General features: G+C 41.3%; 2 long non-coding RNA genes across 2 annotated transcripts in view; one reads left to right on the forward strand and one right to left on the reverse strand.

Moving 5' to 3' along the window:
• Positions 1 to 26919, forward strand: part of LOC142827139 (uncharacterized) — a 37124-nt gene that overhangs the window by 7718 nt on the left and 2487 nt on the right. Inside the window, exons 2-3 of the long non-coding RNA XR_012901591.2 lie at positions 15359 to 15672; positions 20275 to 20371. This is a non-coding gene — a long non-coding RNA (uncharacterized LOC142827139). The remainder of the gene's footprint in view (positions 1 to 15358; positions 15673 to 20274; positions 20372 to 26919) is intronic.
• LOC142827140 (uncharacterized) lies at positions 15525 to 20096 on the reverse strand. Its single transcript, XR_012901592.2, has 3 exons — positions 19952 to 20096; positions 18070 to 18150; positions 15525 to 15661 (listed from the first exon to the last, which is right to left on the reverse strand). It is a non-coding gene; the product is annotated as an uncharacterized LOC142827140 (long non-coding RNA).

Raw genomic sequence — 26919 nt, forward strand, 5'->3', positions numbered from 1 at the left:
CTATATCTGATGAGCCAGAAGCAAGTCTTTGGGAACATATGCCATTTAAGGTAAGCATTGTTGCCAGTATAGCAAGAACAAGTATAAGATAAGGTTAAAGGACAAGAACACATAAACAACTCTGTTTATCCTAAAGTACTGATCACGTAAACAGGGCCATAGGACAAGAAGAACCAGATCAGAACCAGATAGATAACTAACAGCTAAGCTCTACATCAGCACTAATGAGTAAGCCTTGGAAATTTCCAAACTGCCAAACAGGGCAGGAAAACTGTATTTAAGACTGCCTCAGAGCCTAGCAAATTGGACTTCGCCGATGGGCTGTGAATGCCAGCGCCTCGGAAACTGAGACAACCTCCCACTTCGTCCGCAGCCTACCCGGGGTCCCAGGCTTGCAGAAGAGATGTAAGATATGCCGCTTCTTTGTTATATTGTTCGTCCATCTATGGGGCACAGCTGTTAGCTGTCAAGAAATAAACTGTTTATGCTTGACAGATACCTGTGTGGCGTCCTTTGTACCTTGGGAACCCAGTGTCAGACCTTAGACTTACTTTGGCCGGCTACACCTTGAGTATGGTATTTTACGGGTCTATTTGGTTTTTGTACCTAGCTAATTAGAAAGAAAAAATTATTTAAAGAACTCCAGTTTGAGAGAGACAACTTACAAAAGTATTCTGATACAAATTATTTAATCAGTGGGGAGAAAAAGAAAAGCACACTATTAACTATCATTTCTACACCGATTTTTAATAACCACTCCTTCCATTGGTGTCTCGTGTCTGCTTTTGTGCTTCTTTCACCAATGAGAAGCTACTTTATGATGCTTATTATAAAAGATGACTTTCATATGTGTTGGCATTCCTCTGTTTAATTAACCTAATGCATATTATTATTTAAAAAGTTTTTCATTTGAGTTTCTCCCACCCCTCTCTGTCACAAGCACTGCAGAAAACTTCTGTGAGAGCAAAAGATGGATAGTTCATATATGGAGTTCCAGTCTGTTAGACCTGCCAATCTTTTGAAATATGTGTCATGAATTTATTGTTTGAAAGGGTGACTATAACCTCTGTCGAGTGTATAATGCAGTGATATGATGCTGCCATGTAGAAAGTGCTGATCTTCAAATCCATGGGTCCTTTGTATCTGTGATGATGGATTTGATTTAGTCCAAGCAGCAATTTTAGCAATAAGTAGAAATGGGCTCAAGCAACAGAATTCAGAGCTAAATTGCAATTTTTCCAAACTCGAGAAGTGTTTGGATCCTGGGCCTGGTTTCTACTGTTGTAGAAATAGGCCCAAACCTGGAAGATTTTCATGGATGTTTGGTATCTAAATATCTTTAAGGACTGGGGATGATGCTGGTTCTGAATCTTGCCTAAACTCAGGAATGTTCATATCTGGGCTTTTGGTTTGGATCCTTCTTTAGTAAATATCTTAAATGAACTTGGGCTAATTAGTTAGCTTGAGTGTATAACCCGCCATTGACTTTGAAGGAACAAACTTAATTTTTCAGGATAAACTTAAAAAAAGAACCAATAGTCTGGTAGCACTTTATAGACTAACAAAATATGTAGATGCTATAATGAGCTTTTGTGGGCACAGCCCACTTCTTCAGATGGAAAAACCTACTACAATCTATATATCCCATGGCTGGTCATCTGAAGAAGTGGGCTGTGCCCACGAAAGCTCATGATACTATCTCCTGTTTTGTTAGTCTATAAAGTGCTACCAGACTATTGGTTCTTTTTTTAAGTTTATCCTGTACAGACTAACTCAGCTACTCCCTGCAGCTTCTTCATTTTTCAGGTTAGTATGCAGAGCTAGCACATAGGGGCACTTGATTGCTGGAGTTACAAGTTCAGCTTTTGGCAGAGGCTCGACCCTGCAAGATGCTTGGCCCATCTGTGAAATAATGAGTGCCCTTAAGTTGCCCTGAAGTCAATTAACATTGAGGTCACTAGGGTTTCAAAGGATTGAACCCCAAATGCTAAGATCATTTCATTACGGCCCTGAATCAGGAAAATAGTTTGGCACGTGCTTAATTTACAGGCCATGGAACTGAGGCAAATGCTTAACATTAAGTTCACACTTAATTATTTTCCTGAATCAGCCTAGATCCCCAAAATGGTAATCACAGGTCTGTAATGCCAAGGCATGTCTCTCTGTGTCTCTCCTGCTCTTTTGAAAGTGAAGTCCAAAACTTAAAAGAGCTCTGTCCCTTTGTCCTTGACCCAGTTCCCTAAATATCACATAATGAGGCATTGAAGAGAGAATCACAGCCTTCAATGAAACAAAAAGAAATCACTCGGCATAATAGTGTTACCAAACCAACTTTCCTCACATGGTACATTCAGACTAAAAGGTGGAAAGCGTGCCTTTAGTGTCTATCAAAGACTTAATAGCGTATGTTTGGCTCCCCAGGAAAATAAATATCAAAGCGTGCTGCACAAGGGCCCCCTTCAGACACGTTACTGCCAGCCCAACAAAGCTGCACTGTATGAAAATAAAGAGTAAATTTATGACTGCAAAAAAGCCCCATATATGGTCAGCACCTAACCTCAGAGCACTGTTTATCATGCAACAGTCTGATACTATGGGCAAAAACTTTTTAAGAGACCAGGAAAGGCAGAGGGGGGCCAAAGTCTATATTTGTACATCGAGTTTGAATGCCAAATCCAAGCACTGCTCTGGGATGGATAACCCAGGGTCTACTCATAAAAGGCCTGAGTCTGATAAGAGTACAAATATTTTTCTGTATTCCATGTGGTGGGTGTATACCTTTTGATAGCTTTCTGAGATTACATATAATAAAAACCAGAGAGAGTAAATTGCTTTTTCTTTTACAGCTATGTCACTGCAAAAAATGTTTGCAGATTCAAAATCCATAACTTCTTGTTGTGAAGCACCTGGCATTATGTTCATTTTCATGAAGAGCTTTCATGTTTCTTTCCATGAGCGGCAAATACCGAAAGAGTCAAAGTGTTATCTGAAAAACTAGAAACAGTAGGAAGCTACATAGTGCAGTTATCTTGTCTTGAATTTGGCTGACTAAATATAGAGCTCTGTGATTGGCCAGTTTAGTACAGGTTGGTCCTCCCTGGTCCAGCACCCTTGGGACCCGACTGGTCCCAAGTGAGGGGATTTGCCAGACCAGGGGAAGTCCCTGCCTTCATGGCCCATGCTTCAGTCTGGCCCCAGCCCCCCTAGGCTCTTTAGCTTCCATCAGAGCTCCAGAGCTGAAGCCAGAGCTACCTGCCGTGCCACTCACTCCCCTGACATGGGGCTCCCGACTGAGTCGCTGCTGGATCATGGATGCTGTTGGACCAGAGAGTCCCAATTTAAGGAGGTACAACCTGTAGTGAGGCAAGTAAATCTGTTTTGCTTTGTATTGAGCGACTTGCACTTTGTCACTTAGGGTGTAATTCACATCTTCGTGGGGTTCCCACACTAGTTATACCTCTTTGCCCTCTCCCATGGGTGGTAGCTGGACAAGGCTATAGGCACATAGGCTATGCAATGAGGACTGTGCATTCTGGAGGGAGCAAATTTTTATGCCAAGGCAGATCTGTAAATGGTTGAGTCAGACAAACTAACACTGTATATGGAGTGTCCTGGTGGGCTGGGGATTATAGATTGGAGCGGCAGCCACAGAAGGGTTCTGCTGCTGCACGTTGGGCATGTAGCGGATAGTAGGGGTATAGCGAAGTGTCACCCTGAAAACTTATGTGAGCTAATGGCAAGCTACAGGAGACCCAAAGGGGCATTTTGCCCATGATTCCTGGCTCTGCGTACATATACACTGTGCAATAAAGATCACGCTTACTGTCAGGAAAATGTCTGGTGGAACGTAGCACAGGCTAAAAAGTCATGATCTTTGCTTTTCTAGGAAGTTGCAGATTTCATTTGTATTTGGAACCTGTTGTCTGTGGCCCAAGTCCTCCCAGCCTCACACCTTCCTCATCTGCATGCTGGAGGAGCTGCGTGTAGTGTGCTGGCATTCCCCACTCTAATCTCTCAAATATCAGTTCTGTATAACAACTGCATGAAAGTGCGGAAACTCTTACCATGAAAGGATTTCCCTAAAGGAAACAAAAGCTGCTTCGCTGTGCCTTCCTCCCTGCAGCATCCACATTGTCATTCTTCTCATTAGGCCTGACCTGTCATGCAGGCCCCTGCAGTATCACAGTGTAAGGTGACAGGTTTCCAGTGAGTGACAAAGGCTCTTTACTCAGTACAGAGCTCTCTGCCACTTTTGTATGGGGGAAAAGGCCCATTTTTTTTTCCAACAGAGCTTCTGATAATAGTATCTCACTCCTCGCCCTCTGCCTCTGTCTCACCAACGCCACTTGCTCTGTGCTAGAAATATGAAATAAGTCTCATTTTTCTGACACAACATATTAAGATCTTGAGAGTTTATGCCATAGCAATGTAAAATGAATAGCTCTTGGCACAACTGAGGCAAAGCACTCTGTTTGTTAAGAGAGAAAATTCTCCACAGACGTACTCTGTCATAATTTATAATGGCAACTGACAGCTGTTGGCATCAGGATCTTCTCTCTTCTGACCCCAACCCTACTTCTTTTGTCCCCTTTAGGACAGAGGCACATGTGCTGGGCTGGGGAGTTAAGAGAGGACATTTTGCAAATGCACTGTAGGTATTGGATCCCACTTACAGGTAGCTGGCATCTAAAGGAGCTCTGTTGCAGATAATTCCAGATTGTTACCATGTACAAACTACAACTGGTTGATGGTGAACTCTGAATTTTGAGTTACTGAGAGAAGGCTGCACTCCACATGCACTGAAAAGGAAAAGAAAAGGAAAGCGGAAAACATCCTATAAATACCAGATCTGAGTTATCTAGAATAGACTAGAACAGACCATAGCCTTTCATGGCAGATGTTACTTTTAATCACACTGGTATGAACTATCAAACCTGTCTGCAACAGATGAGCCCGCAAAAAATATGCAGAAGATTTTCAAAACTAACTACTAATTTTAGCGATAGAAATTTTAGGCACATGACTTAAAACCCCTGAACTTTCCTGATTTTTCACAAAGTACTGATCTTGTGATCCCTGAATATTGTTTGCAAAGCCCTTTGGGATAAGTAGGAGTTACAGAAATATAGAAATAATTAAATGACTTAGGCTCTTCTAAGTACCCATAAGAGCAGACAAACTGCATCAGTTCATAGAGTTCAAGTTATATATAGGCAAAAAACTCCTCTGCTTACTTTCTTTTGTTATGTTTAAGCTCTTATCCCTGACCTATCACAGTGGTATCTGGAGTGAGTTGGTACCTGCTAGAAAGTACAGCAGCTGAGTTTTCCCCTGTACGGTGCATTGTTTATCTCCGCTGTTGAGCTCTATTGGATAGGCTACACTTATTCTGTGTGCAAGACTTCATTGATGACAGTGGGAGTTCTCCACACAGAAGGATTGCAGAACATGTGATAGAAATCCATACTGCAGATAAGAGGTCTGCAGTTTGAAATGGAAAATTTTGCCCTAGGGAAAATAGAGATGATCAGTTCCTAGGGTTCTCCAGAGGGAAAAGAAATTATTAAAAAACAAAACAAAACAAAACAAAAAACAACCATCATAGCCATTGTCCAAAGAACCACTCCAAAACCTCCAAGCATGCTGAAGAGAAGACTAATTATTCTTAAGAATCTGAAACAAACATGCAATTTCCTTTGCAATACTATCCAAACCCACTTCCACATTGCAGAGTGCTGGTTTGAGGAATTCAGCATTTAGAAACTGCTTAGGAAACAGCATGGTCAGCTGCACCAATCCTATTGGCATATTAATTCCCATTTCTTGTGCCTAATTCTGTTTTCACTGGGCTAAATCTGAATCAACTCCACTGAAATCATTGGGATTAGACTGGTGTAAAACCAGTGTGGGAGCAGAATCTAGCCTGCTAGAAAGCTTCATGTGCCCTAATGGAATGCTGCTGCTTCTGCTATGTAAAGATTAGAGGATTTTCTCACTCAGGGCTAATTAAGCTACATAGTCCAGGAAAGCAAAATGTGTATCTTTTAGCTACTTTGTGCATAGCTTCAGGCTCCTTCCAGGAGTATGGTGCTGAACCCCACTCCCCCACTTTGCCCAGGAGTCCACGGAGGCTGTCAGTGGCCCTGCATATCTTTCTTAAAATTATTGAAAAATAATATGATTTGCACAATTTGTGGATCAGAAAACACAGGAAAGTTTTGGACACCTGTAAATTGACTGCATTTTGAGAGCTACTTGTCAACTCTTCCAGTCAATGTAACTTCCAGAGCTGTCCTTGAATAGGAATGGTCAAAATTTGGAAATGAGGTAGAAGCATGATGGGAAATGCAGAACAGCTGGAGATGTCACTAACAATAATTCCCAAAAGCACTGGCTCTTAGAAGTGCTACTTTTAGGAATCAACACAGATTTCTTTCTTTGAAGAGCCCCCCCATATAAAATTGGTGAAGACAATGCATAGTTGGGAACTTATTGAGGCTCATAACTACTGGGCTGGTCCAATTCCTCCCTGCTCTTGCACTGGGTCAAGTAAATTGAAAGGCCAACACAGATGTTAGCACCACAAATATTCAAGTTCCTCATAAAACTGGACACATTATGTATTTTGTTTCTTCCAATGAACATGGATTTTCAACATCCAGGGTGTGTCTAGACTACAGGGTTTTTTTTAAAAAAAAGTGTCCTTTTTTCAAAATCAAACCAGCTAATGAAGGGGGTGCTGTGGTCATTTTGAATAAATCCGACTATGACCAGGAGGCAACTAGACAACTCTCCAACACCACATTTTACAAACCTCTCTCCTCTGATCCTACTTCAGAATACCAAAAGAAACTACTCTGTTTCCTTAAAAAACTCCCTACCTCTACTCAACCAAATCCACACAGACACACCTTCAGAACCCCGACCAGGATTTTTCGATCTGCTTCCCAAAAATCCATAAACCTGGACATCTCGGACACTCCATCATCTCAGGTATCGGCACACTCACTACTGGATTATCCAGCTATGTAGACTCTCTTCTCAAACCCTACGCAACCAACACTCCCAGCTATCTTCAAGATACTACTGACTTCCTGAGAAAACTACAAAACATCGATAACCTCCCCGATAACGCCATCCTTGCTACCATGGATGCAGAAGCTCTCTACACCAAAATCCCACATGAATTACAAGCAATTAGAAACACTATCCCAAAGGATACCACTGCCAATCTGGTAGCAGACCAGTGTAACTTTGTTCTCACCCACAATTATTTCCAATTTGGGGGCAACTTATACCTCCAGATCAGCGGCACAGCCATGGGTACCCGCATGGCCCCACAGTACGCTAACATCTTTATGGATGACTTAGAACAACGTTTCCTCAGATCTCGTCCCCTTTTACCCCTTCTCTACTTATGCTACATCGATGACATCTTTATGATCTGGACGCATGGCCATGAAACACTGGAGACATTCCACAGAAATTTTAACAACCTACACCCCACCATCAATCTCAGCCTGGACCATTCTACATGAGAGATCCATTTCCTGGACACCACAGTACGAATCACCAATGGAAAATTAGACACCACTCTCTACAGAAAACCCACTGACTCCTACAGTTACCTACATGCCTCCAGCTCCCATCCAGGACACACCATACGATCCATCGTCTATAGCCAAGCCCTTAGATACAATTGCATTTGCTCTAATCCCACTGACAGAGACCAGAAACTTCAGGATCTCTACCAAGCATTTATAAACCTCAATTACCCACCCGGAGAAATAAAAAAACAAATTGAAAGAGCCAGACGAATACCCAGAAACCATCTACTTCAAGACAGACCAAGGAAAACCAACAATAGAACATCACTTGTCATCACCTATAGCCCCCAACTTAAACCCGTCCAACGCATTATCAATAAACTACAACCTATGCTGGAACAGGATACTACACTCTGAGAGGCTCTGGGAGACAGACCCATAGTCTCCTATAAACAACCACCTAATCTCAAGATGATTCTTACCAACAACCACAGGACTTACCACACTAAAACCAAGGAACTTTCCCTTGCAACAAACCCTGGTGCCAGCTTTGTCCACATATTTACTCTGCTGACACCATTATTGGACCTAACCAGGCCAGTTACAAGATCAAGAACACATATTCCTGTTCATCCAGAAATATAATTTATGCCATCATGTGCCTAAAGTGTCCGTCTGCTATGTACATTGGACAAACGTCTCAGACACTTTGCCAAAGAATCAATGCATACAAAACAAACATAAGACTCTCTCACAGAGAGAAAGCTGTTGCTTGCCATTTCAGCCAGACTGACCATTCCCTCAATGACCTTAAAACATGCATATTGCTTCAAAGAGACTTTAACTCCAGACTTCAATGAGAAGCTTCAGAATTGTCATTCATGCTTAAATTTGACACTTTACGTATGGGGTTTAAACAAAAACTCTATCTCACCCATTACAAAGATAGCTTCCCCAATTATCACCCTTAATGTCATTACCTCACAGAAACTTCCCTTATTATCAGCCGTATGTCATTATCTCGCAGAAACTAACCTTCCCCCCTCACCCGCTCTCTGTTCTAAAATTTGATTTGTCAATTTCACATGCGTTCATTTTTTTTTTATTGTATCACTTTGGTATATATGGTTGTGCCGATTTTCTTCCACATATTGATCTGAGGAAGTGGGTCTGGCCCACGAAAGCTCATCACCTAATAAACCATCTTGCTAGTCTTTAAAGTGCTACATAGTTCTGTCTTTTGTTTCAGCTAGACCAGACAAACACGGCTACATCTCCATCACTATTCTACATGGTTGTAGTCTAGACACTCTTTTTCAAAAGAGGCTTTTTTGAAAGTATCTTTCTAAAAAGCCTCTTTGAAAGAGGCTTGTAGTCTAGACGTAGCCGAAGACAGAGGTCTCGAGACTTTGAGGAATATCATCAGTTTTCCTGGATTTATCCTTGATGGAAATTTGCTGTTTTCACATCAAAATGACTCTCTTGCTATGACAATGACTTGAGTGAGATGAAGGCAAAACATATTTCCTTTCATAAATGTGACTGTTTATTTTTGCCATGGGTGAGGATTTTTTAATATCTCTCAACCATCAGATGAGAACACTTCAAGCCCTGGTTGAATGTTGATATATAAATATCATTTTGTATTTATGATTATTTTTCTGCCCTAAGAGTTTGTTCTCCTCTCATTGATCTTGTGTCATTCCTATCAGCGCTAATTAAAGTTACCTATCCAGGCAAGATAGGCTACTCTAGCAAATGACAAAGAGCCAGATTTTTCCCCCTCAGATATTAACGTAAAGCTTCTTGTTTATTGTGTGCAAGTATTTAAAGGTAGAATTGAATGCTAAAAGTTGAAGAGCATGAAGTGCAGCTATCTGAACCCTTGAGAAAAAGGTACACAAAGTGGATAATGGGTTATATTTTACAAAACCAAAACTCAAGTCTTAAGTGGTAAAACTTCTAGGCCATTAAGCAGGGCTGTGCTTAGACATACAGAGTGGAGACTGTTTAGGGTACCTTAATCTCTGAGCTTTTTCAACATTGTACAGGCCAAACTATGCAACGTTCTACAGGAGCCCCATCCTGCGGGGTCCTGAGCACTGCCTGCAAAGTGTTGAGTGTTCTCAGCTGCCACTGGCTTTTGTTGGAGTACCTCACAGCTTTGGGCCCTCTGGGAGAATACTGGCTCTTGCTATGCAACTAGCTGTCTTATTGCAGACACATAATCATTATCAATCAGTTATGTGGAAAAGAAGTCTTCCTACTCTGCAAATAAGTTAACTAGAAATCCGGCAAGAAGAACGTGAATAAACATTGCTTGAAGGGTAAGATGATCTATTTCTAATCATTATGTTTTTGTTGTATTTCTGAATGAGTGTTAAAATTTATCTCTGCAAAATGTCGACCAGAAAATGAACAAAGTCCCCATAATAGTTCTAATCCTTCTCCTTAATATGTGCACCAGAGGGTGCTGTGCTGTGGGTCTGAATGGGAATATTAAACATTCCAAAACACATTTGGAGTTCCAATAAATAATAAAAGGCAAAATGCCTTACAGTAGATTCTTGCTTCCCTTTAAAAGGAAAAACAACATCGTTTTAAACTGCAGCCGACTGAAAAAAAATAGTGAAATATGTGATGTGGTGTTTTACCAACTGTCTAAATAAAAGGTATAGTGAGTCACTGTGGAAAACAGAAAATCTTTCTTTATTTTAAGAGCTGCAGTTTAAGAGTTTTCTATGAAAAAGCTTCCTTTAGGTTTGTAACTTAAACATTGCCCATCTGCTATTTCCTCCCTGGTCTGCATTTACAGTAAATCTGAGATTTCCTTTTTCAAAAAATACATTTTAAAAAATGTATGGATTTTGCCAACCATATCTGTGCAGATAGTGAGAAGTCTAATTTAACTTACCAAGATTAAATGATAGTTTCCTTTCGACCCATATTGAAAGAGAGGAGGGCTTATTCTTTGGTCTAAATCTTTGCAATAGGACCTCTGTAAATTGTCCTTGAAAAGAAGGTGAATTGGGAACAGCATTCCTAAGTAGGACATGAAGCCACTTTCCAAAATCATACAGAAGAAAATGGGAGATGTCTCCAAAACCCATTGAAGGTCATGAAAAGAATCTCATGGTGTTTGAGATATCAATCATATGCTGTACTGGACCCTCTGCAGGCATCCGAGTGTCCTGAAATTAGCATATCTGTGAATCGGGCACATGCTTCTCAGTTATTTTGGTTTGATGCATAGCTTATTAGTTTTTGAGGCTCATGAAGACTTTTTTCATATAGACTCACTCTATAAAAGAGCCTGCAGATCCTGCATCTGGATTGAATTACCTGTACACTGGTGTACATCTCCAATGACTCTACTGAAGTTAACGCAGTTTCATTGATGAAAAGCAGTTTGAAATTATGATGAGGCCCTTTGGTTCCATCCAGAATGCTAATGCAGTTTTACAACACAGAACCTTACAAAAAAGAACCACAAGGTGCATTATCCTGGCCTCAGTTATGCCTGGAGTCTTGAGAGGAGACAGGAGTCACTAACACTTTAAAGATAGTGTATAAAAAAGGGATTAAAAGGAAGAACTTCTCCCAGCTCCCAACTTATATTTCTATCTCCGACTCCCATTATTAATGAAGTCATTCACTTTCATAAAAACAACTACACAAGTACTTCTAACCATACCTATAAAACTATTTAATGTACTTTTCGAAACAAGGCATCTTACAGCCATAGTAATTGCAGTTTTACTAGACCTTTAAATGAGAAGCAGCTACTTATTAAGTTTTGATATGGTGAGCTGATTAGACAAGTTAAACATAAAGGCACAATTTATGCATACTGTATAACCACATGTGTATGTAATTCAGTCCCAGCACTGATGTTTGTTACTCATTGTGATAGGAAATCCTGCTAGGTACACAGTTTTATGCCACTTACACGTTACAAGTAGTAAAGCGAAAAATGCTGAATTTTACAGGAAAATAATATTCATAAATCTCCTACAGTGAATTACAGTATAACTCAGATCTGTCTTTGTTTCGCTGCTGCTATGAATTCACTTCTATTGCCAGTGCAGAAACAATAAACACAGAGACCAAAGTGGAAACCACTCCCCTTGCATTTGGCAAGTGTTTATAGCCAATTTACAGCTGGACTCTCAAAATGGCTTCTGAAACTGCACTAATAACAAAGAAGCTCCTGCAGATGTTCATTCTTCTAGCAAATGGAAACAGACCCCTGTTCACAAACTTCTTATGTTCAATCTCCTTTTCCCAGTTCATCTGCCTCTGGAGCACCTCCTCAAAATGTATATTTGTTTGCCTTTTCACATATGGAATTGTCCATATACTAAAGAGCTCATTCTACATAGTTCTGGCATGTAGGATATTACCCTTCAAAATGGGCTCAGACTTATTTCTTCTTCTTCCTAGACTGGATTAACTCAGTATATCATGGAGTTAGTATTTCCTTTGGGATTTACTTACTTATTATTAAAAGCCAAATTCAGGGACTTTACTCTTCGACAATTTTACTCTTGTTAAAAATCAGTGAACTAACACCTATGCGAACTCCATAGTGACAGTGTCGAGAATCAGATTTACAGTTTTTAAGTCTTGGCTTGACAAAGTCCTGGCTGGGATGATTTAGTTAGGGTTGGTCCTGCTTTGGGTAGGGGTGGGACTCGATGACTTCCTGATGACTCTTCCAGCCCTAGGATTCTAAGATAATCATATACTTTACTGGGAAAACAATGTCCTTGATTAGGCAGAGTCTTCCCTCACTCCCAATGTCAGGAGAATGGATACAATTGTTCTCAGTCTCAGATGCAGCTGAGGCCACATACAGCTCAAGTGGAGATATGTGAAAAGGTCACCTGTGTGCTCCTCAGATCATGTGTACCTGGCCAGTGCCTTCAGGATAAGTTAATGGACTTTGAAAACTGCTTAAAGTTATAGTGGCCCAAATGGCTGAGCATAAGAATGTAGAAGTGAAAGTGACCTCAGTAGGTCATCTAATCCAGTCCCCTGCATGGAGGTAGTACTAAGTATTATCTAGACTGTCCCTGACAAGTGTATGTCTGACCTATTCTGAAAAACCTCCAGTGATGGAGATTCTACAACTTCCCTAGGTAATTTGTTTTAGTGCTTAACCACCCTGACAGTTAGGAAGTTTTTCCTCATGTCTAACCTAAATCTCTCCCTTGCTGCAATTTATGCTCATTGCTTCTTCCACTGTCTTCAGTGGATAAAGAGAACAATTTATCACTGTCCTCTGTATAACAACCTTTTACATACTTGAGGACTGTTGTCATGTCCCTCCTCTGTGTTCTTCTCTGCAGCCTAAACAAACCAAGTGTTTTCAGTCTTTCTTCTTCGGCCAAGTCCTCTAGACTGTCAGCTATTTTTACTGTCATCCTCTGGACTTCCTTCAATTTGTCCACAGCTTTCCCAAAGTGTGATGCCCACAACCGGGCACAATACTCCAGCCGACACTTTGTCAGTGCTAGGCAGACCAGCTGAGGGAGAGAGGGGGAAGCAAAAGATGCAACTGCTCCAAAGCCTGATGATTCAAAAAGCAGCGTCAGCAGCCAGAGCCCTGAGCCCTTTACAATTCTGCTGGAGCCCCATGCAGGAGCGGCCCTAGACGAGCTGCCGGCAACTGGTGCCTTAGGTGAAACACACGATCGGCGCCCCCACCTCCAAAGCCCTTAATGGCTGTTTATCTTGGTGCCCTAGGCGAATGCCTAGGTTGCCTGTATTGACGGGCTGCAACCGGCCCCATGTGGTGCGGGCTGGGCAGTGCTGAGGGCTGGCTGGGGGCACAACGCTTCGTGCAGTGCTGAGGGCTGGCTGGGGGCACAGCGCTTCATGCAGTGCTGAGGGCTGGCTGCCCCTAGCCCAGCTTCTTCTACCCATGGTCCTGTCCATTCTGGGAGTGCAGAGCTGGCCCTTCCCTCCCCCTGGTGTAAGGGAGAAGAGAAACAAGCCCATGTGTCTATCGGCGCTGATGGTAACTTACCTCTCCTGGTGGATGACAGTGCTGGGGTGGGAGATAAGTGGAGCAGGGGTCAAGAGGGGCTGACAGCAGCATGGACGGGCAGGCTCTGGACAAGCGCTCCAGGGTCTCCAGCTGCCAGAGTCGTGCTGCTCCCTGCTGTACTCCTGCGCCCCACAGCCTGTCAGCCCCTGTGATGCTAAGTAAAGTAGCAGATTTACTACTTGTCTCTTGCTTACATCACTCCTGGTAATTCATCCCAGAACGTTTGCTTTTTTGCCACAGTATTTCATTGTTGACTTATATTTAGTCTGTGATCCGCTAGAGGCCCCAGATCCTGTTCTGCAGTAGTCCTTCCTTGGCAGCCTGTATTAATGTGGTTTGACATAATTGGTTCTTGACAAATCCTTCTGATGGTTACTTATCATCTTATTATCTTCTAGATGTGTACAAACTGATGGTTTGATTATTTGCTCCATTATCTTTCTTAATATCAAAGTTCATCTGACTAGTCTATAATTCCTAGGATTGTCCTTATTCCCTTTTTTATAGTTAGGTATTATTTTTGCCCTTTTTCAGTCCTCTGGGATTTCTTCTATCCTCCATGAGTTGTCAAAGATAATTGTTAATGGATTAGAGATCTCTTCAGCCAGTTCTTCTAGTATTTTAGGATGTATTTCTAAAGGCATAGATGACTCAATGACATCTAACTTGTCTAAATAATTCTTGATGCAGTAATCAGGGATTCCCAAGTCACAAAGAAACTCCAACTATGTCCCCGTGCTTGCTACAAAAATGAAGAATCCCTTTAGATTTGGTGTGGTCGTCTTGAGGCCAGCTATGTTAGTTTCAGGATCACTTTGTAAAAAATGAACCACTGCAGGATGGGGATCAGAACCCATAATGTTTTATGTATTCGTATGTCTTGCTCACCTTGAGCTAGCATAATGTCAAAATTGCCTACCAAATTTACATGAAATTTGGATTTAAAATTAGCACTCACTCCATGCTAAAACTTACCGGTCATTGTTTTTATAGTTGTGCTAGGAAACTCTTTCAAAATCAGGACTAATCCTGAAAATGATGACAGACCTGTAAAGTAAAGTGGTAATAACAGGTGCTGCTGTTTCACAGCACAGCTACATGACCGTATACAATTTAGACAACACTTCTACAGCATGTGTAACAAGGTTTAGAGAGGAGAAATATTTTTTGATAGAAGTCAAGCTTGATAAAAGGGATGCATACTGTCATGCCTGAAAGTACAGCATTAATAATTAAGCCATGCAGTCATTACCTCAGGATATTATTTCTTAAATATCTCTTGAAAAAGCAATATGATTAACTATGAATTATATCGATTTTCTACCAACAACAAAAATATATAGAAATCGGAACTGAATTGCACTGTCCAATTTGCTGTAAAGTTCACTGTAAGTGAAGAAATTAATCAAAGCTACCAAAACCCCTTTTTATAGGAACATAAAATGTGAACTTCCATTTTTAATGAAGATGCATAACATTTTTATGAAGACTGACTAATAACACTGTAATGAACTGAAAAGCTACTGATATATTAAGAATGAAAACTTTGAGAGATGCATTTACTGTGTCTCTTATTTCAAGTCAGTGAGCAGTTTCTCTTACCTCTACCCACAGAAGAGAAAAGTTAAATGAAATTCTTATGAGCTCTATAAATTCATCTTCCTTGATGTGTAAACAGTCCATGGAACTTGGTAACTGTTGTGTTTTGTTTAAGTGCTCCACCCAGAAGTAATGCTCTTCCTTTTTTTTTTCTCCGCAGTGTGGGTCCCTATGCAATCTTCTCGACATCAGTCACCCTGGATGGATGGATGGATGGATGGATGGATGGATGTGCCTGACCAGTTTAATGGGAGGCACTGGAAGAGAGCTTCAAGGGAATGAAGGAATTTGCTTAGACACTGACTTCAGTGGGGAGGCCCAGGGTTGGGCTTGTGTGGTTCTCTTGTCAAGATAATTAAGTACATTTCTTGATTCATGTCCGAATTTCAGTGACATCACAGCAGAATTTTTGGAAGCCATTGCTAACTGGATAAGAGCCTTCATTAGAAGAGCTGGGTGAATACTACAAAAAAAGTGAGCATTAATTAAAATGAATTAAATATTAATCAAATGTTAAACTAATTTACTGTGACTGCATTCACACCCCTTTGGTACTTGCTTTCCTCCAACATTATAGCAAATGTGTTTACTGTTGGGAATATTTGCTGAAACAGTGAATTTTAAGTATATAACATTTTAAGCTTTTTAAGCTTATGTGAACAAAGCAAATTGGAAACGCCTAATTGCATGTATTTGCACCAGAGTTCTGGGAGTTATGTTTATCCAACAAGGAAGCAGAAATATACCACATGGTCTAGCTATCCAGTGAAAACAGCTTCTTTTCTAGGTATCAAATACTTTAAATCACTCACATGCAAACAAGCTACAAATGAAAAATAATTTGTCGATATTTTTCAGTGAATAATTTGGAATAAACAATTTGAGAAAATTGAAATCTTTCACTGGACTGCTTGCAAAGAGTGAAAGAGAGGAAATCTGAATAAAATATTTGTTAACAATTGAGATAACTTAATTAATGAGTCCCTTCATCTCACCCTTTTGTGTTAACCTTGAAAATTAGTCTAGAATGGTACTGGGAGCTGAGATAGGTTTTCTCATTTAAATCTTTTGTTTTAAAAAAATTCTTGGATCCTACCTAATCTTTTCCATGGTTTTATTTTACCCTGGCTTTAGATAACATTTAAAAAATGTAAGCAACATTTAAAAAGCTGTGATAGACTTGAAAATTGATGAGCAGGAAGCTGACTGCTAATCAACTTTCAAGAGTTTTGCATGGATGACACAGGAGTGTGTCTGAGCACCTAATTGACCTAATAATTAGTGGTTTGTCTGACACCTGTAAGTCATATCTAAATCAGGGTATTGGCTCTGATTTAGTGAGTCTTTTCCATGTCTCACTTCTATGATCTTGTATGTCAGTCAAGTTCTCAAAAATTACCTAGATTAGCATTTCTCTTTTTTAGTCATTCTATGCTCCACTTCTTAACTGAAAATATGTGATATAAGTCAACCTTGCATTGAAACACCCTAATTCCTAACTGCTTCTCTCTCAAAAACAGTGGGGGTTCATAGACCACAATTTGAGCGCTTGTCTATGCTACACACCTGGCTTTTACAAGGCTGTCCCTCTATCTGTCCCTCTACCACTGTAGCAATCTGATTCTTTCAGTCAGATCTTACCCATCAAAGGAACATGTACTATAGTTATATGTAAACTGAGGAGCTTTAGTTTAAAAAATGTTAAAATAATAGATAACAAGTAGTCCTGTAGTACCTTAGGGTATGTCTACACTGCAGAAAAGATCGAAGCTGCCACTGTTGATCTTCCAGAGTTTGAACTAGTGGGTCTAGTGAAGACATGCTAATTCGAAGTGACAGGGGCACTCTGGTCGATGCTTGTAGTCCTGCTTCCGCAAGGAGTAAGGGAAGTCAGAGGGAGAGTGTTCTCCAGGAACAGCACGAGACTGGCTGCAATGGCCATCAATGGCTGTGACATCATCATCGAGCGCCCGGGCCGGCAGTGCCCTAGGCAACTGCCTAGTTTGCCTAGGCTCACGGGCCGCCCCTAGTGTTCTCCCTTCCAGTTCCTGCAGTGTGGACAGTGCCAAAAGTTAAGGTACTTGGACTTCAGCTATGCAATTAATGTAGCTGAAATTGCATATCTTAATTTGACCTTATCCCATAGTGTAGACATACCCATAGAGACTAACAAATATTTATTAATTAATAAATAAATATTTGTTAGTATTCTATCTATCTATCTATCTATCTATCTATCTATCTATCTATCTATCTATCTATCTATCTATCTATTGTTTCATGAGCTTTTGTGGAAAAAAATGCTCATCTGAGGAAGTGGGTTTTGCCCACAAAAGCTCATACTATTAAATGTGTATTTTTGTTAGTCTCTAAGGTGCTACAGGACTACTCATTGTTTTTAAAGTTACAGACTAACACAGCTACAACTCTGAGATGTTTAAAATAATAGACGTGTGGGGAAAAGCCAGAACCTCAAATTTCAGTGTATCTGAATTTTGTGGTTGGGGTGAGCATTTTTAACCAGACCCCTACTCAGAGTCTGAATTTATGGTCGTGGTTCTGAGTTGGATATAGATCCAAAATGGCTTTTTTTTTCTGTAGCATTGGATGTACTATAAATTGCTACAGAACAACTCACCGTTTCAGCATTACAAAATGAGACTCTCACCTTTAATTCAGCCCTCAGCTCAACTTGATCCAGAGCCAAAGGCTGGCTCTTCAGTTCATCTCTGTCAAAATCCTGTCTGTCTTTGTTGTAACTAGTGTTACATGATTCCTATTATTATTTACTATGGTAATTCTTAAGGCTGAAACTGAGATCAAAGCCCCATTTTACTAGGCTCTGTACAAAGACACAGAAAATATGCCTACCTCAAAGAGTTGAAGTTCTGTGTTTTCCTACTGGAGGAAGTGTCGGTAAATGGACAGATCTAGGAACACCTTGAGGAAGAGCTGTGGAGGAAAGGGCGATGACAACATGCAAAGTACGGAGACTGAATTCTGTATCCTTGCAAAAAAACCAATTGTGGGGCTCTCCTGAATCTGGATTAAACATTGCATCTGAGGCACAGCATCAGTTTACAGAACCTCTGCAGCAGCTGGGAACCTAATACTGGCTCAACACAGCTTCAACACAGTCTATTAGATTTAAAGGAGAGAGGCCAATTTTTTTTGTTCTCTGTCCTAAAGTCTATTGGATTTGTCCAGAACATCCCATTGACAAAACTAGTAGTGGTTAAAAAGACTCTGAAACAACTCAACCAAATAGCATCAAAACTGCTAATCCCCAAGCAGGGTTTTCTCAGTTGCATCTGTTTGGGCCATATATTGAAAGACTTTTGTCTTTCCATTGAGATGAGTGTAGAATCCTTTATAAAAAAAAAAAAAAAAAAAGCTTGTGTAGAAAACAGAAAATCCATTATTTAAATTAATGATTTATTCCTTTAAAGCCGGTGTGGAATCTGTCATCGGCATGATAAGATGCATATTGTCCTCTTTCTGCATATAGCCATGTAGCTGTGCAGTATCTGGCAGTGAATATGAAAACATATCAATTTTTCCTGGTTTCAGGCATATCTCCCAACTCTGAGATATGGCTCACTTGTTTTTCAAATACCGCTGTAAGTAACTCTCAAAGGAAGAGAGAGAGAGAGAGAGAGAGAGAGAGAGTGTGTGCGCGCGCGCACACACACATGTCTGTATTACCTGATTGGCACTAATATTTGGGTTTGTTAAATAGGAAAACTGCAGCTGTCCTCCTAACACATTGTTGCAGAGGAATTGATCGTTAAGAGCCTGATCTAAAGCCATTGGAGTCTGATCCAAAGCCTGAGCCAACTGAAGTCAATGTAAAGGTTCTCATTGATGTCAGTGAGGTTTTTATCAGGCTCTTAGAGTCTAAATATTAAAACTACATACCCATGGTGAATTACCAGAACAACATATTCTGTGGGCAGGTTGTTGGATAATTACGTAATTATCTGTTACAGAGTTTCTTGCACCTCCATCTGAAGCATCTGCTACCAGCCACTGTCAGAGACAGCCCCTTATGCATCCCCACATACCCTGGATTGTGTCTGTGTGAGGTTATTCCAGTGGAGATGGGTCAGTGTGTTCCTCAAAATGCCATCCTCAGCCTATGATACTAGACCAAACCCCTTCCCATTTTGTCTCAATACTGGACAGAGGACAAACCACACAAAAACAGGACTGTCAGGCTTAAAACCAAACAAATGGCTTGCCCAGACTAGATCGAAGTGGTATGGCAGTTCCTGTGTTCTTTTTAACAACATGAATGATTTAAAGTTCACAATTTGTTGGTCCAAAACCAGGCCTATGCACCACTTAATTTCCACTTATTCCCTATCTGAATGCTTAAACAGTGCATGGGTCTCTTCCTGCCCTTCTGTACAGGTAGAATTTCACTTCTGGATGCAAAACTGCCCTCAGAGAGAGAGCTCAATTTTTAAACCAAGTTAACAACATATTTTATTTGGTACAAGCCAATGTTAAGTACAAACATATTTTCAACTTTCCTAATAGGTTGAGCAATGCAGGACTCTCTCGTTCGGCAACCTCCGTGGTCTGGCATGATTTTAGTTAGCAGTATGTCTACTTATCATGGGTGTGACCAAGTTTCCCACAGTCCCATAAAATTTGTTTACAGCCACCAGTCTTGGCTCTCACTGTTCTGTGCTGTTATTTTGCTCTAATTTACCCCTAAATGTCTTCTAAGAGCCCAGATAATACTGACCTCCAGTGGTTTGGTAAATTCTCTCGTCCGAGGGTGCTGGATTAGAGAGGTTCAACTTGTAGATTATTTCACTTTTTCCCTCTCAGAAAATATATCCTCAGTCACTGAGACAGAGTGAGTTTCTGTTGCTCCTTGCCATTTTGGCTAAAACTGCAGCACAGATTTTTAAATGTTTTCTGTTTATTTTATTGCAACATTTTGTGAAACCTTATGTTTGATCAGCAAACAGTGGGTAAACATTTTGCACTAAGATTAAAAAAAACCACCCCAGAGTGGTTTTCTCCAATAGCCTTTTTCCTATGCTGTCCCATTCTGTCTTACAGAAAGAGCTGATCCCTTTCAGCATAAGGAAACCAGAGTGATAAGAAGGGAGATAGCAACGTGGAATCAATGGGTCCCTCTTCTTCCCATATGGTTCAGGTTTGCATCTTGGCTGGCATAACACAATTGCTGGCAGACTGAATGTTTAGTCTGCAGAGCATAGCAGCCTATGAGTTGGGGTGTAATGTACATGTGAAGATGTTTGTAATAATCCACACTGGCTGAACGTACAACAGAAGTGAAGGCAGATGCAGAGAATACAGAGATACTGCATGAATCCTTCTGTCAGTACATCAGTGTCATTTCCAGGCTTTTGCACTTGAGAAGGCCTTTGGGGATAGGAAACCGCACCCATCACTGTGGCATAAATGTTTAGATTGCAGCAGCAGAAGTCTTGTATTCTGTTGCACTTCAGAGATACTTTGCATCATCACTTGGTCATCCTTTGAAATACAGGTGCTATCCTCTCAACCCCCCCCCCCCCCCCCCCCACTCCTCTACCCCCAACAGCTGCCTTGGTTATAAGACTTCATGGATAGAATAGAAAGTGCTCCCAGGTTGGGAGGAATATTCCTCCTCCCCCATCTCAGGAAATGACCCCACATAGCACAATGAGATTTGATAACTGGGTGGCTTTTGAATTGGAATTTGCATTTTCAGACTTAAAAGTTGGCCTCAGTGACCAGCGGAGGTCTCCCGTAAAGGAAATACTATAGTTTGATACAGCTGGCATTGCTAGCACTACACCACCTCTCTTCCCAGTCCCTTGGACTTTGGGGCTGTCAGGAGCATATCTGGGGACTGGAGTTTGGTTTGAATTCTAGTGCCATTGCGGGCTCCAAGCCAGGTGCAGTAGGTAGGAACTGGTTCCTTGAGGACTAGGGAACAACAAGGGTAACATCCGTTTACCTTTGTCCCTCCACCTGTCCTGTGAAACGTGATGGTTGCACTTTTCTTCACTCGGCACATAGTCAACCTGTGGGACTCCTTGCCAGAGGATGCGGTGAAGGCTAGAACTTTAACAGGGTTCAAGAAAGAGCTAGATAGATTCATGGCTATTAGCCAGGATGGGTAGGAATGGTGTCCATAGCCTCTGTTTCTCTGGTTGTGGGTGACAGGGGAGGGATTATGTGAGGATTACCTGTTGTGATCCCTCTCTCTGGGGCATCTGGTATTGGCCACTGTCAGCAGACAGGATACTGGGGTAGATGGACCTTTGGTCTGACCCAGTATGGCCATTCTTATGAAGATTGGATCTTTGTTTCTAATAGTTGTCTCTACTGACTGATCTAATGGCAATGCACCTTTCGCTCACAGATCAGGGATCTGGATATTTGGAGTCAAGCACCTTGGATTCATATTCTGATGTTCTCTTGTTGCTGCTATAGGAGTATTGCAGCACTCCCTTTTTACCTGCCTAGTGTTATTCCCAGAATGAATCCCTCTGACACATGTAACTGGAGAAGTGACATTTCAGTACCAGCAAACTGATCAGCATTTCTAGTGTTGAGATACCTTTTCTGCATGGAGTATTTCTGAAAAACATGGAGCTTGACAAGGACCAAAAGTCAATCCAGTAGATAGAGCTAAAGGTATTCAAGTGGCTGAGGCCACCTCTCTTTTAAGACACTTGAATATTGGCGAAAGGTGCACAATGAATGCACTTTTGGGATGAGAGAAGCGAGCAAGGTTAGGAGTGAAGGAAAGTACTGAACTACCATCGATTAGAGATACTCTCAAGCTAGATAACCAGAGCCAAGCACCTCGAAACTTTGGGTGGAGGACATGAACTCTGAACCTGGAACTAAATTTTGAATCTATTCCCAAAACTCCAAATTTTAAAATCCCTAAACATTTTTGGGTGCTAGAAATAACAATCCACTAATCTTCAGGCAAGGGCTCAACAGACCCCAGATTTTTACTGAGAAATAAGAACACTACTAGGGAGCTGGTACAATTTTTTTAGGGGGGGTAGGGGCTGATGGAAACCATGCATTAGTGTTACTCCATCAAGCTAGAGGCATGTGACAGCACCCCACACTCCACTAGTTCCAGAAGCATTGAGCACTATTGTAGTACAAATAATAATAACCATGACACATAACACAGAGCATTTCCTTCCGATTTTTGCAACTTGAGCCCATCTCTGCTTTCAAGATTCACAATTTGAAATTCTTTCCTTTTACCTTCAGCGCTGTTGGGCATTTTTGCCCTTCCCCCAAGAGGCTTGGAGACACTGTTCTTTGAGGCTTCATTCCCTGAATTATTTTTTTTTTCAGGTGTCACTGAGCTCCATTCATGGGTGGTGGTAAAAGGGGGAAACACAGAGATTCTTGCAGTTAGTTCAAACAGATTAAGAAGAGTTAGCTGCAGTTTTGCTGAAGTGGAGGAAATTCATTTTTTTTGAAGAATACATATAATAAAGATAGAACAAAGGGAATGAAATGGTGAACAGATGGGTGGGTGTTCATCAGTGGCTCGTGATCTGTGTGTGAACAGTGTGGTTTATGCCCTCCCTTTTTTGTTGTTGTTTTTGATGCATCAGGATGGGATGTGATATGGTATGACAGAATGTGTCAGAAACTTGAGGAACATTGAAACCCCCTTCGTTTTTGAACATCAAACTATCACTATCAATAGGAACAGCAACTGTTCAAAATTTGTTTCAGAACTGCCAAGAAGTGAACATTCACGGGAGAGAAAGAGGGAGAGGGGAGAAAAAAATTTCCCGGCTGTTTGCAAGGTGGACACAAATGCAAACGGCAGGAGGCTGACAACTTGACACATGTCTAATAAATCTAAAGCATGTGGAAAAAAGTCAACAATTCACTGTATGAGAAAGCATTACCAGGATAAAAAATAGCACATGAAAAAGAATAACCATGTAAATATACTCTCTCTCTCTCCCTCTCTCCCAGTCAGTAATTTAGCCCTTGGACCCTCAACTTCATTTTTTTTTAAATCAGAGACACTTGTTAAAAGCAACATCTGGGTTCTGTGCTGAGGATGCAGGGGCTCTGCTGCAGTAAAAATGAACAAGGTGCAAAAGTGGAGTCCAGTGAACAGATGTTGGAGACTCGCTGTGCTGGTGACAAAGGGCTAGAGTGCAAGAACCCTCAGCGTCACGGCTGTTCCTCAGCTCAAAGCAGGAAAGGTTTTAATTTGACAAGTAGGTTGGATGCAGGGAATTCACAGAGCTTGGTCAGTGCCAAACAGTTTTGGCCACCTACAGCATGGCCACACTCAGCCAAGAGAATAGCAGTTGTGGAGATTTCTACTGATACAGCTGCTTGATGCTAGGCACATACCAGGGAGTCCGTAAGAGGCTAGTTACCAAGGACTGTAAATTCCTTTGAGCAGGAAAAAAAAGCATGCAAGAGAAAATCACATTTCCAGTATTAAAATAATTAGGAATTTTTATTTTAGGTGTCTGGATTGATTAGTTTTTAAAGCTCCTAATCTTTTTTCCCCTATAGTTGGTATAATGTAAAATAGAAGAATGAAAATGAATGCCAAAACTAATGGCAATTCTCATATAAGCCCCATATAAACAGAAACATCAGCATTACAGTTATGAATCTTAATTTGTGCCAGTGAGCTAAGATGTGTATATAAGATGTGCTTTAAAGAAATATAGACATGCAGCACAGAATAGAGACTATGTGCAGTACAGAAAGCTGACATGGTCTCTCCAATTTATGAGAAAATTGACATAATTTTCAAAAAAAAAGAGGCAAAGCCACTTGTGAACTGGATTTTGCATAATGGGATTAATTTGGTTGACTGTCATATCAACTGTGCTGCAAAATGCAAGTTAATCACAACATCAGACTGATTTAAAAGACGAAAGAAAGAAGGAGAGGAAAAAGAAAGAAAGGAGAGGTGTCTCTTTCCTTGTTTGACTCTGCTTTCATTTAAAATGCATCCTGTTGCTACTGTATCTGCTGTAACTATAGCAAACAGTGTCAGCGTTCTTTTACAATGGATCCCTGGGTGAACTATCTCAGTCTGGCCTTCTCTCTCCCCATAAAAAAAATCAACAGCTCTCCCAGAATCATACTAAACTGCTTCCAAAGAATGCTGCCACTCTATGTTATTTGCCATTGCTCACCATTTGAATTGAGCAATAGAATTGAAGCAATGCTGAACATCTTGTCATTCAGAACTCAGTTACTGACTTCTCCTCCACTTACCCCCTTCTTCTGAGATACCAATTCTTAGCAGTTGGCTTCCTAGTGTACCAAAGTTACTACCCGTTTTTGGATTTCGCCAGAGCTGGCCCACAACATTTTGGCACCTGAAGTGGGGAGCTCAAATGACATCCCCATCCCCCCTCGCTTGGGCCAAAACTTTGAAAGGTCTCAATTCTCTGGGTCCTAGTGACGCCTCCCCCTACCCCCAGTCTGGCACCTGAGGCGGCCGCCTCAGTTCACCTCATGGTAAGGCCAGCCCTGGATTTCGCCACAACTTTGCTTACAGTACAAATAGCATCATTCTTCAAGAAGTGCTGCATAACATCAGAAAAAGGAATAAGTATTCATTAGTCATCCACAGTTGATTCCGTCTGTGTGTAAAGATATACGGGAAAGAAGAATGAAATAAACCTTCTCACAGACTCTCACGTTGTGTTCTTGGAAAAGGTATTGAAAACAGGGGCTGCACATGTACATGACACATCACTTAAGTCCTCTAGTTTCTATGGTTGCAGTGGATTTTGCTTTCAGGGGGCATCCCAGGAAGGAATTAATGCAGCTCAGTGCTTTGGGCATGATGGAATTGAAGAATTAGCTTTGGAAATTGATCCTACCATGATAGTGGTGACAGAGAACAAGGAATCAGGACTGCTGGCATGTCAGAGGAACTTACGCTTCCAGAGTACAGTATCATGTCAGTGATTTCTGAAGAACCTTACACCATCTCCAGGCCTATTACTGCTTCTTCATCCCTCCCTCCCTCCGTCTGTCTCAGCAAGCATTGCGCTCTATCCAGTACAGCACACTGACTAGGTTAAACAATTACGCTACACTAATTGGCCTGTGTCGGTCCTGATGAGAAAGTAAACAAACGCTGTGCAGAAAAGCTGAGACAAATTGTATCTAATTAAATTGATGAAAAAAGTGACAGCCCTCCCCCCAATAAGTAAGTAAATAAATAAATAAATAAAATGCACAAACGAGGCAACCCACAGTCTTGCAAACACCCCAGGCTTACAACTAGATGCTCCTCTTATCACATCTTGCACCTGCGAAGGAGTGGATGGGCCCCACAGAAAAAAAACACTGGTGGCTGTCAAGGCCGCCCAAGCTGCAGAGCCCACTAGGGCTGACAGTAATGATATCACCTCGTGTCAAGTGCTGTATTCTTTGTTTGAGGACAGAGAGCGTGATGCCTCATGTGGGTTTGAAATTCCTCTGCTTTTTTTTTAACTAATAAAATCAACGGTTTTGGGTTGTTATTTTTTTGATGGTCTGGGGATTTTTCTGCACAAACCTTGGCATTCCAGTCTGACAAAGTGTTACTGTCACAATGGTTGTGTCCTGAAGGCCTTTCTGTATGTGCCTTACCAGCATGAAAAGCATGTCTTCCTTAGGGTGAGGACAATAAAAAGGAACTTAACTTTTAACAATGATAGTTTGGTCACAGTAGTAGGCATCCTTGGAAAACTATTTTTATCTCAACTGCCTGAAGGGAGAGGGAAAGAGCAGAGCAGTGGAAATTTATCCCAAAGACAGAACTAAGAAAGCCAAGTATTGGACAGGGCGTTAAATAGAGAGCCAGGAAGGAAGAAAGAAGAAGGGAGTAAGCTGGATTAGGGTGAAGAAGGCCCTCGATTCCAGTCCTTAAGCCATGCCCTGAAGCAGGACACTGAACCACCTAAGGGACTCTGACCCCATCCCAAAGAATGTGGGAGGAAACTGAGGCAGGACATGGCAGTTAGGATCGTTACTGTTTTCTAAAGGATCGGTATGGTCTTGTGCTTATATGTATAAGTTAAGGAACGATAATGTGTTAGATTCTGAGCAATGCGTGTTGCTGTGTTAAATGCTATACTGGTCCCTTCAGAGAGAGAAAGAGTTACACAGCAAATCAGAAGCGCCACACCATGGGGTGGAGTTCTGGAAGAGGTTGTATTTAAGTGCAGGAAAGCCTGAAAGGACCAAATCCACCAGATTTGGGAGCAGACCCCCCATAGCCTTGTCCATAGCAGACAACATCCCCTGGGCCCTAGTGGGACATGTTGAGGAGTTTGTCATAAGGGAATCCTTACAGAGACTTCCTTCTTCAGACCATTCTCCTACAAATTTTTTCATGGGTAGAGAAGATATGGACCTTAAAACAAGCGTACTGGAGTTAATGGTTTTACACCCACTTTATAACCGACCACACAGTGTGCAAGGCCATGGAGAATCAGGCCCTATGCATTACGTATGTGTCAAGTGTATTGACTCTGTCTGGTTCAGGGTGTAAGATTCTTAGCTACAGACCTTGCAGCTTCCTTGCCTGTACAGCACAAAACCGACTGTTGACACAATAAATAGTATGACGGAATTATCACTCAATAGTCCCTTCAGGTTGAAATGTGTTACGTACCCCATCTTATGCCCACACCAAAGAACTGTTTGTGTTGAAACATCTGTAAGTTCAAA

The sequence above is a fragment of the Pelodiscus sinensis genome, chromosome 2, assembly GCF_052426305.1.
Source record: "Pelodiscus sinensis isolate ZL-2025 chromosome 2, ASM5242630v1, whole genome shotgun sequence".
Taxonomy (NCBI): Eukaryota; Metazoa; Chordata; order Testudines; family Trionychidae; genus Pelodiscus; species Pelodiscus sinensis.